Genomic DNA, 14,816 nt, shown 5'->3' with positions numbered 1-14,816 from the left:
AGGATTCGCAAGTTCAGGTGCCTCTGACTCATAGCGGATAACGAATACGCGATAAGATCCTCGCAAGTACTCACATGTAAATCCGTCTTTCACTGCCTACTACCGATATTGCGAGAAGACCGAAAGCAACCTTCCTCTTTCCCTCCTTTGAGGAATGGGATATTACAATTTCTTTTTGCTTGTCATGGTACTCCACGTATCTACATTACGCTGCATTCTCCTTTTCAGGATACTGCGGTGAAAGTATATCCCAAGAAACGTTACATTATCTGTTCGGCGTATCTAACACCGAAGGAACTTCTTCTGTGACGAGGAGCACTCAATATCTCGAACAACCTTTCCTGTTGCCTACTAAGAGATGCTTTGTGTCTATCACCAGGTAATTTTGTTCAGTTTTGTGATATCCTTTTGGTAGGAAAGGGATCCATCTTCCCTCTCATCTTTGCTCCGTGGATGAGCTAAGATTAGAGGGAGACAAGGGTGGGGCATGAGGGTGGAATAGGGGAGAGTGGGTGCCCGTCTTTGACTTGGCAACTTACTTCCCTTATAAAGGGAGAAGGGGGGAGCCCTTGTATACAGATATACACTATTTTGTTGGGAAAACAATTAAAGTTGATCAGTGGTAGCGTGCTCATCAGACAGTCGCCCAGAAAGGATAAACGTGTGGATTCGAATCCTGGTCATATCGCAGAGGTTAGGAAGAGTATCAACCACCCTGAGCACTGGCCCCCAACCGCCAGATAATTAAATCCAGAATGGGGCTTAAAATTTTATCACACTGGGCTTTCACGAGCTGCACCAGCCCCGACAGTTGAGAGTTCGTTTGAGTTAAAACGACTCCGATTACAATACTTTATTTTTCAAATCTCCAAGTATCAAATTATCTTTTACCCATATAGCAGAGCTGAATGATGAACTAAGAAATTGTAAACCTATACGAGTACAAATGTTAGACATAACGCTGAAATGTTCTCAGAGAACCCTAGATTTTTGTAAGCGAAGTCATATTCTAGTTATTCAAATGGAGGTTGGAGGTAGGATGTGGGAGGAAAATATAGCCCTTTGTGATCCCCTTTAGGCCTGCCCACTTGAGGACAGTGAACGGGTGAACATACCTGAAGATGTAGATTCGGCAACTATCTCGACATTTTACCAGTTTGAGTGAATCGAACGGAAGACACCCAAAGCGAAGAGAAAACATTCTTTCCTCAATCACGGAAGACGAAAGCACTGGGGCCCTGAACGCCGGTAAGCCAACATCTTCATACCATCACCAATGGATTCATCTCGATGCATTTCATATGCCTTCATTGATTTCACCTCTCAAGAAGTCGATTATAGATTGACAGGCGGATATAGGTAAAGCGAATTGGGCCAAATTTATTGAGATGGCCTTGACTTGTGTAACTGCCTTAGAAACCTCTTACACACTAAACTACTGACCTTCCTAAGTCTAAACGCAAACTGAAACGCAGGCGACACAGCATAGAGCAAAGGCAGACTTCCTGTTGCTGAATTGAAGTAGTTTTGAAGTTCTCTCTCGCTTGAAATAATTCTAAATGCACTACTTCAGCATTTCAAATTATAAAGAAGTTCAAACCGTACTTCAGTTCAGCAACAGGAAGTCTATCCTTACTCTGTGTTGGGTCGCCTGCGTTTCAGTCTGCGCTTAGGCCTCAGCCACAATTTCTTGCTGTTGGTATTCAGTCAATTCCCAAGATAACAAAATCATTCAAACGTCGACCTGTGCTCTGATATACCCCAGGAGTGAAGTTGCTCATATGAGCATGAAAACTGCAGCGTTTATAAATGATACAGACATCACTATGTAGACAAAAACAAAATCTCACAAAACTGGGCTCGTTTTCTGTTACAAATTGATGTCTCGTAATGTTTGCTGGTTAACTTTTGTATCATCGAATCACCGATACATTTCAAGGCAATTGTTTCTATGATAAGAAAGAAAAAACGGAAGATATCTAGTATATATATATATATATATATATATATATATATATATATATATATATATATATATATATATTCGTATAAATATGAGTATATAATTATTATGGGAATAATATATATATATATATGTGTGTGTGTGTGTGTGTGTGTGTGTGTGTGTGTGTGTGTGTGTGTGTGTGTGTGTGTGTGTGTGTGTAAGTGGATGGATAGATATATGGATTTATGGATGGACTGTATGTAACCATTCGGTTTTCAATTTTACATTAAACCCTTCCGTTGTATTTGAGGGTGAGGGGTTCCCTCAGCTGAATGAAGTCGTCTGGGAAAAGTCAGAATTAAATATATATGACAACAGATGCGAAACGGTTAATCGAAATAGGTTCGAAGCTTTCACTAAGCAAGGGTTCCCCCACTGAATAAAATCACTTGACGGCAGACAGAGCAATCGTGAACAGCAGTGAAGACAGTAATAGTCCTGATGTGGTTGATTTGAACGTGAATGTCGATACCTTAGCTCCCCATTTCGCTTCTCTTTCCAAAAAAAATGGCGGTCGACATTTCCCTTTTTCAGAAATTAGACATCAGATAGAAAGGAATGGGTCTGGGTTTTAATGCAGTAAGGGAAGGAGGTGCGATACAATTTAGTCTTTAGTGAAAAAAGGACTTTGATTCTGCTTTGTCAGTGCGATAACTCGGGTTCCGAACGAACCTGATGATGTTACAAAGGATTACAAAGGCGGAGCATGCCGACAGAAGACGTTTTGGTCCACATCTAAGTGCGAAAAAAGAGAATAATGATAAATAAATAAAAATGATACAAATAATGATATAAATAATAATAAATATAATAAATAAATGCATATTTATTGGAATACGTTCCGAGAAACACGAACCTGTTTTTTCAGTCATTAACCAAATATATAGATGGCATGTCTCCCCCATCTGCCTTGTAACTGGAAAGTAATTTGTTCGCAATAGCCAATGCTTCTATCCATGGGGACAATATCACACCAAGATTGAGCCATGGAAGGGTGCATTAAAAAATGCAGCAGAACGGAAAAAAATAGTACCAAATAAGAGCGATCAACATTCTTTTATTGTGATTGGAGATCAGTCTCCAATGAAAAAGATTCCGAGTGACTTGGATCTGTAGTCGCGTCTCTTGGCTGTTCACGTCAACAGAGGCTATCGTTGTTATTTGGTTTCAACAACGTTATAATTAGGTACTTATCCTACTCAATGTGTCTTTCATCACATGCATTATTCTCTTGATGCTCTGCTTCGTACAGAAGTTCCGATTTAAGCATTTGTTTACGAACAAATAATTTCTTCTTTAATCTTAAATTTTGACACCGCGTGGAAATATGGTATTCAGATATTTCTACGTTTTAGTCGATTGAGAAGAGTTTTTTCTTCTTCTTCCTGGCTAATCGTGTTTTTCTTCTTTATGTTTAAGTTGGGTCGTTTTTGCTTCCTCGTGAGGAGAGGAAAGGAATGCTGCACGGAAGTATGTCGCCGTCTACTCCCTCTCCCCACAAATGTCATCTTCAAATGTCATCGTCCCGGAAATCTTGCATACTTCATCTCTCGAAGAATCTTTTTTATCGGCTTTTGCCTCGCACTCGACTCTGGGCTAATGTCCCCCACATTCCCATCAACAAAATAGTGGAACAGGAAGACGCGTTTTGCGTAAGACTCCAGCAGTTGGTAATATAATACGAGATTTCCACCCAGATCGAAATTTGCAGTGCCCGCATGGGCGGACTTCCTTGAGTAGATGAAGCCAGGATTCTGGGTCTGGTTTCTGATTTCGTCCACTGACATGGGTACCACATTTCGCACGACCTAAACCAGTGATGTGCAGAGGTGGGGGGGGGGGGGCGAAGGGGCATTCATATATATATAAGGAAGGGCATCCAATCGGATCATTTGAGGAAAGAAACTTTTGTTGATTTGTATATCAGATCGAATAGTGTTTATTTCATGTTTCATATGTCTACACATTCAAAATATTTTCCTTTTTCCTAATATTTCTCATTACTAGACCTTGTATTTGAATCTCTGGGCCATACAGTCAAGGAATTGGTTCCGGGCGTCACTGGACCTCTACACGCCACTGCTTAAACCAAGACGTCTCAACGTTCCTGATAACCCAAAGACTTTGTCCCCACAGACCTCTCCCTATAAGCTACAAATCTATATAAAACCACTATCTACCCTTTGATCTAGGTGTATTTTAATCCTATAAGTCGAAATGCTAATCCTTCTGGCGAAGTAAGGGATTTAAATCTATCGAAAACAACTTTTGTTCAAGTCAACCATCGCAATCTACGGATTAGTCAAGGTGAAGTCTGGCTCTCACAATGCCAACGAACATTTTCCCCCCAAATTTCACGAAGACGTCTAAAACACACACACACACACACACACACACACACACACACACACACACACACACACACACACACACGGTTGGTAGAGCGCTGGACTGGAAAGTACGGTGGTGCTCGCAGTACCTGATTCGAATCCTGCCCAGGGCCGAAATTATTTCGGTATCGCTGCGCTTCGGGTCGTTACTCTGACTCTCGTGGGCGGGGAGTTGTGTGTGTGTGTGTGTGAAAGGTCATAGCATTACCCATAGATCGGTCATACGAGCTCTGAGCTCTCTTCCGGGAGGGAAATAGCTGTCGATCACGAGTCCAACACGTGATCCAAAGACCAAGGTGAATACACACACACACACTGCGGCGGTCCGGGTTCGAATCCCGCCCAGGGCTGAAATAATTCTAGCATCGCTGCGATGCGGGTTGTTACTCCAACTCTCGTGGGCGGGAAGTTGGGTGTGTGTGGTTGTAAGGTCACAGCATTACCCATAAATCGGTTATATACGAGCTCTGAGCTCTCTGCCACGAGGGAAATAGCTGTCGATCACGAGTCTAACACGTGATCCAAGACCATGGTGAATCACACAGATAATATAATCACTAACATCTTTTTTTTTTTTTTTTTTTTTTTTTTTTACAACGGTACCTTTCTTCCGGCTGAATAAAATCGTATAACGGTAGCCAAACTAAAACCGATGAGAATAATCATTGCTGCAGACATGAGTTTCAGATCTTAAAACCTAAGGGGGTTTTAAGGAGATTCATTCCAACTGAATGAAACCGCCCGGCCGTCAAGACGCATCGAAAGGCTCACCGTGCCTGTTCTCGACAAACATAGACATATTTCACGGCTATTTCATTCAGGTAAAGGACACCCCGTTCACAACGAAAAGCTTGAACTACATCGACACGTCTCGATAAATCCCTCCGATGTATTTCACTGTTTCTTGCTACACGGCTGAGAGATATGGACGCTGAAAGCTGACTTGAAGAGGCGTCTCGATGTCTTTGGTACCAAATGCTTTCGGAGAATCGTGTGGTATCGCTGGAATAACTCCGTATCAAACCAGAGATTCTGCTGTGAGACTCAGCCTAGGCCAGTTACCTTCAGCATAATTCGTGGATGTCGACCCCGGTTATATCGGGATCATGTGACACGTTTCCCTATTGTTCATCCTACTCACAGGGTTCCCGTCTCCACAAGAACAAGGGGACGCCCATTAAATTCATGGCTGGGGCAAATTGATCGAACCTGTCGAAAGTTGGGATGGGATGGGTGTCTGCATGAGAGCTTGCCCCGGTGTGTGAACGAAGCAACGCGCTCCCTGGCGTATGCCCCCAATTGATGATGATGATGATGATTGGGAAGACATTCCCTCCTCAAAACGACGCGAAGGTCTGCCAAGGTGTATAACCGTCAGACCAAAGTTTAAAAAAATCGTAATGACCGGACTTAAGGGAATTTAACTCCTCATAAAACGACGAGAAAGTTCCCAAACCTGACTGAAATAGTTGGACGGCAGGGGAGTGAGAGAGAGATAGAGAGAGAGAGAGAAGTTGGCGCCACCTACGGGTTAGTGCCGAGACGGGAAATGACCGTCACAACAAGACCGGGAGGTCTTCGCGCGGTTAAAAACGGTACAAGTCACATAAAAAAATGTATACAAGAAAGACCACCACCACCGTCTACGACGTCTTTGTCACAACCTGCTTCCAACCCACACTCTGCTAACGACGACTTGTACACTTGTTCAAGCCGTCTTCAAGTGATTTAGTTCAGCCACGGAAACAATCCTCCCTCCGTGTCGAAGCCAGACGATTTTACTCCCCTCGAGGAACCTCAAGAAAAGGGTTAAAACAGGGGAGAGTGTCGATCGATCGACGTCCTCCTTAAGGCGGTGTTTACCCTCTGAGCTGCATAAGATTAGCATTAATTAGAGAGAGTGAGATTTCTAACAGCAGTTGGATCGTCCTCCGGGCTAAATAAGATCGATTAATAACTAAACGTCGAAATCAGTCTACGAAGAAAAAGGGGCTCTCCCATGGAGAAAAGAAAAGATCTCCGTCCCTGGAAGTGTTGACGTTCGATCTTACCCAGTGACCTCTTCGACCAAGTGACGTAATCCTATCGACACCTCGAACCTGATCCACGACGGATATGAAAATTATGCAAATATATATTTTCACTGTCAAGTATCTAGTATATACTTCTGTATACTGTAGTTCCCTTATTATTCAAAGTTCTTTTCTGTTGACAAAGATGGATTCATGCATCAGCAACGAAATACATATTTGTATAGTTTTAATGTAACATGGGTTTGGATCTGGTGTTTGCAATAGTATAACTGACTGCGGTGGCTTTCGTCTTTTAAGAGGATGTAGAAAGCGTATTTCTTTGCATCGAACATTCTTGGTTCGAATAAGCTTAACAGTTCTTAAAAGAATCATTCATGTTGTAAGCCTGTCTACACTACTCTCCGGTTGTGAAACATGGGTAACATACCGCAGACCTAGAAAAGATCTGGATTTTTTATTTTCCACCGGGGCATTCTTTGTGGTCAGGATGTCAACCAAGTAGAAATGTGCGCGAGTGAAAGAATTGAAGAAGAATGTACACACTAATGCGGCGACTTGTTCCATGAGAGAGTTGCCCCGGAGATGATCCGGCAGTATTGATGGGTGTATAATGATGTGCAATTTTTTCATTATTTAATCGGAAAGTAATGAAAGGGACGCGTGTGATGAAAAAGGAAAGAGGATGAGGACGCTCCTCTTCCATGCCTAGCCACCCCACTTTGCGGGTGATGGTTAACTGGATAAAGAAAACGTTTATCGAAAGATACTTAAAAGTGCACTGGAATGACCGTAGTACAAGATACAGTAGTCTTCAAGAGATGGAGACTACATCAGCAAAGCCTATCATAAGACCAAAAGTTTGCTGGACTGGGCATGTGTGGAGGATGGAAAACGACTGAATTCCGAAGATGACTTTTCGTTTACAATTGAAGTATGGAAACAGAGCCCTGGGGGGGGGGCAACGGTAAAGACACAAATGTGCACCTTTGAAGTAAAATTGAAGAAATGTGGCTTCAGCCCTTAAACGTGGGAGGTTGGTGCCTTGGACAGGAGAAAAGTGAGGCGACGACAGCCTTCATGGTGCGGGAACCTTTGTGGTCGCAGGACAAAAGTTTCCTTAAGAACACCGAAGAAGATATAGAACATGACGAAACTCTAACCCTCTCCTTCCTCGCAATCCTTCTTTGACATGCCACAGCTACCAGAGAGTTTGCGCATCGAGAATCGATTCAATTAATCGTCACCTCCACAAATACGATGTCTTCATCGTCATTACTATCCTCATTGAACGGTTACAGACGTCATACTCAGCCATCAAAGGACCTTTTGTGCGTGAGCACGTTAGTCTCCAAATAGTCTTTCGATCACGTGTTGGACTTGTAATCGACAGCCGTCACCCTCCTGGATGAAAGCTCAGAGTGAGTGAGTGTGTGTGTGTGTGTGTGTGTGTGTGTGTGTGTGTGTGTGTGTGTGTGTGTGTGTGTGTGTGTGTGTGTGTGTGTGTGTGTGTGTGTGTGTGTGTGTGTGTGTGTGTGTGTGTGTGTGTGTGTGTGTGTGTGTGTGTTGCCCGTTGCCCGTTGCAGACTGAATTAATCTTGATCGTCCTGACTTTTTTTTTTTCTTCTTCTTCTTCTTCAGTTGAGGCCGCAATTTGTTTTAAGTATTTCTCATTGGCTCTTCATAATGTACTGGCAGCTGGGGTGCAGGAGGGCACACTCCATTAACCGTCGGTTTTCCTCCAGATGGATATACACCACCATACAATGATGAGTACATGAAGATCCATGCACCCAGAACGCCAGCATTATTCATTTATATTTTTTTTATCTATTCGTCCATTTATTTACTTGTTTCACTTAAATATTTATCCGTTTATTATTGGCAGGCAGACCAATGTAAATTCGGTTTAGTCTCTACATCTATTAAAAGTCATAGAAACGATTTCAGGATATATTACTGTCGTATTTCTACGAATGGTGCGTTGACAAATATTACCAACCCTTGTGCAATAAACAAAAGTTGCTGGCACCATCACGCCCGCAGGCACCCACTTACATACGTGTGTGAATGAGCATTTACCTAGCCCAGCCTAACCTCATTGAGCATAATAGGGCAGAGTTTATTCCCGGGTCATGCACGCCTCATGAATGCAAGTTCTTCAGTGACAGGCGCCTTTGCAAAGTCGACAAAAGGTTACAAGGTCGACCCGAGCTAACGAAACAGGATCTTTAAAGATTTTGTTCCTACACAATACCAATGTAAGCAAATATACTGTGAGTGCATAGTATAACAGATAACAATATAAAAACACTGCAACAAATAGATATCGAAAGTGCAAAATAATTTTACTGTATGCGTAGCGAGCACCTTTTAAGGCACAAAACTAGATCACACGATAAGAAACACGGTAAATCGTAAGTCTGATAAAAGCTGGAAGAACCGTGACGGTTATATTTATACAATTTGGGAGGAGGGGAGGGGGAGAGTTGTTCCAGTCACAGTAAGTGTTTCGCCTTACTATTTTACTGTTAACACTTATGTTGTCTATATTTTGGTTCAATCATACCGTCATGTTCCTTGATAGCCAAGTAAACATTTACAAAGAATGCAACGCGCATGCGCGAAGAGCTCTGGAATAAAGATCAACCTGCGCATCTGATATAATATGTAAATGTATATATTTTTTATGTTTCCGGAATACAATTATGTTATCAAAATTATGAGAAAAAACTATCATATAAAAACATGCCACATACTCAACAGCTAAATGATTTGCACAACAGTCGTGATATGTCACGGGTTAGGTTAGAACGTCCTCTATGGTACGTGGTACGTCGCCTTTAACTTGGTTGTGATGTTTGCAGACTTGCAATTGTTTCACTATGACTCGCAACATCATGGGTCGCGAAATGTCGTGAATATACTGCATTTCATATAATCGATCAAGAATTCGAAAAAAAAAAATCGCACTAAAACACTTCCCAAGGGCACATTTTTTATGTTGTCGACATCACTGGGTAGAAACCAACAATGGGCACATGCACCTGCTGAGCCTGAAAGATAGACGTCTGAGAGAATCATCTCCCTACTGCCCGTCGTGAAAGCTCGGCAACATCCTTACCTCCGTGTGGAGGTGCAGCCCCGATAGGCTGACAATCGGTCTCCGAACTGGGTCAGCTTCGATCTTTCCCTCCACCTTTGCACATTGAGCGACTGCTCTCTTCTTACATAAGCCAGTGACGCAGAAACAGTCCCACACCAATACAAGGCGTCACACTGAGATATTTTCCTTCAACATCCAGTAAATCGGCGGTACCGCTCACTTCCAGCACTTTTTCCGTCGTAAAATTACTATGGCATTTTTTTTTCTCTCAACAATTTACGTAGAATGACATAGAGGTTTTTTTTTTTTTTATCCAGTATATCAGATTCTTTCCCGAAAGCTACGAGCTGCAAATTTGCTCCAACAATCGGAGGAAAAATATCCCAGTATGATAACCCCCAATGTTTCTTCCCAAAGAGAAGACTCTTACCAGCCGTTGTGTGACTGTGGGTAGTCAGTAAGAAGGGGGTTTACACGGTTGTCGAACACGTTGGTTAAACCCCAAATACCCCGTTCACACATCACTTTAAACACGTGTCTGTCGAACCGCGTTCGACGAGCCGTTCGACCGTGTGAACCCCGTAAGTGAAACTCGAAACAACAGTGATTAGTTACATCAAGGAAATAGACCGCCATCGCATGATAACGACTAGCAAATTAATTACCATGATTTAGTTTAACATCATTAATGAGGCACGTGTCAGGAGTCTCAACGCACAAGACTGTAGTACAACACATCCATAAGATATTTTGCACTGCACACCACAATGGCCCTTGGCAAACTCACCAAGTACAGGGCTTATCAAACTGAGCTATTTTTCCTTCCACATCCTTCCACCAACCTCCATTTGCATAACTGAAATATAACTCCGCTTACAGAAACCTAGACTTTTCTAAGAATATTTCAACAGTATGTCTAACACTCGTATACGTTTACAATCTCTTATTTCACCGTTCAGCCTTGTTTTGTTATATATACGTTGGAAAGATCATTTTAATACTTGGAGAGTTGAAGATATCGTAACAGAAACCGTTTTCATTCACACGAACTACCAAATGTCGACGCTGGTGAAGCCCGCGGAATCCCAGTGTGATAGGCTCTTATGACACGCGATGGCAAGGTCATTATCGTTCGTGAAATTATTCACGGGCCCGCCAGTTTAGGCATCTCACCATATTCTCATTTGACGTAGGGTTCACGTCGTCGATGTGCATGCTGAAGGAATACGCGTGGAGTTAATGTGGACCCTTGGTTTCAGGCCATTACTCACTGTAGATGACTTGGCAACGAGGATTCAACAATAGCACAGGGGGTGCCCGAGTCGCCACTCTCAATCGTTCATACATCGATAAAACAAACGAAACTTTTCATATTAAATCAATTCCATTGTCACGTACAAAAACAAATTGCATTTGATAAATTAAATGTCAACCTAGAGGATAGATAAACGGGTGAATGAATGAAAAAAGAGAAATCCAGTTTCAATCCACTTCACAGCTCCGGTCAAGGACGGGCGCCCGACACGAGTCCCGCGCCTACTTCTTATTAACGTAACTCTTGTTCGATCTCATATTGATCGATCTGCTCCGCTAACCTCAAAAACCTCTGTGTTGCACAGCAAGCGTGGGGATGTGGGGGAGGGGGAGGTTCCCTCAGAGGAACAGCACAGCCTGGCGACAGACAGAACAAATATACAAGTTGGAAATGGCTTGTTTGTTTACAACCGAGGGACGACATTCATGATGTGGGTGTGGATGGGGAGGGGAGTGGGGTAAAATATCAATAAAATGCATAAGGGTGATAATCCCCTTTTCATGATTCTCACATTACATTGTGTTGATTTCAACAGCGTATAATTTTTTCTTAACAATGAAATTGCTACCTCACTTGCACGACTGCAAGGCTAACATCCACCCACTCATGAAGAAAGGTGAAGGGAGGAAGAACATGTAAATAACCCTTTCGTTAAGTTAATTTGGGTTAAATGACGCCATTTGTAAAGGAAGACAAAACTTGAGCTATGTAGGATGAGTGAGGTACCAGTATTATCAAAACAGTCATTAACACTGTTACTAATTTGTTTCTCACTACCTTATTAAAACGTTAAATATATATGTGTATATATATATATATATATATATATATATGTATATATATATATGTATATATATATATATATGTATATATATATTTATATATATATATGTATATATATATATATATATATATGTATATATATATGTATATATATATATGTGTATATATATATATATATATATATATATATAATATGTGTGTGTGTGTATTTACCTAGTTGTATTATACGGGAAGGGGAGCTATGCTCGTAGTAACCCGTTTTTGTATCTCTCAACACCTAGTGTGTGTGTGTGTGTGTGTGTGTGTGTGTGTGTGTGTGTGTGTGTGTGTGTGTGTGTGTGTGTGTGTGTGTGTGTGTGTGTGTGTGTGTAAATAACAAATGTCAAGTTAACTGTCGTCCGACAATGGTTTTCCCTCACCTGATTATAATCGTCTGGCGACAGCCAAAACTAATGCACAAGCTCATCGAGATGAGGTTAACATTTTCTTTGTGAAGGTTACGGTTCCATAAACCTGAATAAAATCGCCTAGTGGCATTCGCCAAGAGAGTGAAGTTTGGTTTGTTGACTTATTTGGCGCTTTTGCAACTGTGCCTGCCTGGTTGCCTGGCACGGTGTCGTTGACCTTTGGCATCGAGTTTGATCTTTATCAACTTGCTGTCTTGATTGTTGAATAGGACGTGCCGCAGTGACCTCTTTTTTCCACATGGTGATGGTTAAGATAAGTCTGATGACAAACCAGAGGAGAGGAGAAGAAGATGAAGAAGAAGAGAAAGAAAATGAAGAAAAAAAACCCATCCGAAACGAATTCATCGAGACAGTTTATAACTCCGTTTCACCCGTTACTGAGTAGGTTCATTGATGGAAACGACAAATTCGCGAGTTTAATTATGACCACGTCTTGGAGATTCAAAATTAATATCTTTTATGAAAATACCGACCGTTTATGAAGTAGAGAGAAACGACTGACATTGATGAAAAAAGAAGAACGAAGAATGGGATTGTGTATTAGAAGGAGGAATGGCATTCAAGGATGGGGTTGCATGGATCTTCCTACAGACACTGGCTGTTAGTCGCCAGTTACAGTACCGAGTTATTCAAGTGTTAGTCGAAGATACTCATCAGAGACATACACGCCACATCAATCTTTCAAGATAGCGATGCCTACACTGCTTTCACGAAGTATATTTTTTTAGGAATGTTTCTACATATTGACTGCTGTGAGTTGACCTAATTTCGTTTAAAATTGACGAAAAAATCGCGATTAGACAGTGGTAGGAACGCAGAAGAGTTGTGACTTGAACTACATCATGCAGCGATATCGTAGTGTAAAAACATGAAGAGTGATTAGACACAGTCACTGGACTTTAAGAGCCAAAAATGTTCACTGTTTTTGCCAAATTTCCCAAATTTTGCCAGCTGTATAGATGACTGAACTGGCCAACTTACCAGTATTGACCAGTTATCATATAAGATTACGCTTGCATGATAATGAATAAATAATATTACTTCGCAATGATGAACTACACAATGTCTCTTAACTGTAATATATTCTACTGCACACAAAAATCCAATATAATATAACACTAGTTACTTCCTATTTCGGTGTTGACTTCCCTTGTAGAGTACGGTACAGAGAAAACACTTCAGGAATTTCTGTCGAACAGGCGTTTGGGACCCACTAACATGACAAGCAATCCATTGGTGCAGACTCGACACAAACTGTGCCAATGCTGACCCATACGGTCAAAAACCTCCCATACTTTTCCCATCACATCCACGAATTTGGCATTTACCTCTAATAAACATCAGCACATCGATTTTTCCTTGTTGGAACTCCCCTTCACATACCGAACAGGGCGAGAAGCTGGGAACAACAGGAAACATCTGTGATTTCATCCACCTGATCTGGGAAAATCCAAAGGTAGCGTCTTTATTTTGATCACCAACCAGCTCTTTTATGCCGTATGGTATATCGACAGTTCTCCCTTGTACTGTACATTACGACAGGGGACTTTGTCTCAGATTTTTCTTTCACCTTCCTCTCCTGAAGGCCTCACCAGTGTCATTCCGACCATGAAATCTTTCTTTCGCCGTGTCATGAGAAGCCTGACATCGTGATAAGCTTCTGTAATACACTTGTCCTCCTAAAAGAACACTCTACCTTTATTCATGCATTGGCACTTCAGGCTCTCTTCCAGCAGTCGCTTAAACGATTCCACATTTTCATATAAATTATTCTCTACATTTGCGTGATGCAACGAAAAAATAATTCAGAACAAAAAACCTTTGACAAGAAAACGCGCTGTGATCCCCAACTGCAAACGTGTTGTGGCCTACAGGTTGAGACCAATGCTATAAACGGCCACTAATCTTCTCCCCATCTGTAACGTCTAGTGTACCATAGGGTTCCTTTTTATCTCCTATTAATTTTCCTTATGTTTATCGATGACTTACCTGGCAGCACACACACACACACACACACACACACACACACACACACACACACACACACACACACACACACACACACACACACACACATTCCTATACCCTCACTTGCTGATGGCATTACATTTGTCTACGTCATTTCCCAGTCACCCTTCTCAATCTGAGGTCTACTATTCTAGAAGGACACCTGCAGATCACCTAACTTCAGACTTTCCTATCATACCTGACTGCAGCAAATAAAACCGAATGTATTTAACTGACACAAAGACAGCTTTTCCATCTCCACCCTCCACACACTCTTTCACAGACCTCACCCTTTACCTTCCTTCGACAGTACATCTTTCTCCGTCCGACACTACATTCTCGGTCAATCTTTTAATAGTAAAATCAACTCGAAAACCTCACCTAAGCTACTGTTCAGTTTTCCTCCTCAACAACGCTTATTCTTTGATGGAAAGACGAGAGAAGGAAAACACGGAAATTTGAAAGTGACTTTAATGGGACTGTAACACCTCACTCGATCGGCTTTGACCTATGCCTTTCTCAAGAATTATTGTTTCAATTCCCATGTCCTCCCATACCTGCCTATACAAATTCTAAACACTCTTTTACTAACTCTTCATTTTCTACCTCCCCGTCACAATGTTGCATCTGTATATATTTTCTGTCGCTATTTTATAGGTCACTATTATAATGAAGTCAGTACTCGAATGACTCCGTCTTTAAGAATACTACTA

The 14,816-nt window shown here is 41.7% G+C and overlaps 1 protein-coding gene across 4 annotated transcripts in view; it reads right to left on the bottom strand.

Annotated features, from left to right (window-relative positions):
• LOC143033390 (calpain-5-like) overlaps positions 1 to 14,816 on the bottom strand; it is a 138,493-nt gene that overhangs the window by 118,417 nt on the left and 5,260 nt on the right. The gene's annotated exons all lie outside the window — the stretch shown is intronic.

The sequence above is a fragment of the Oratosquilla oratoria genome, chromosome 15, assembly GCF_046742065.1.
Source record: "Oratosquilla oratoria isolate Oo_2021 chromosome 15, ASM4674206v1, whole genome shotgun sequence".
In the NCBI taxonomy this organism is placed as follows: Eukaryota; Metazoa; Arthropoda; class Malacostraca; order Stomatopoda; family Squillidae; genus Oratosquilla; species Oratosquilla oratoria.
This window is presented reverse-complemented; position numbering and strand designations above follow the sequence as displayed.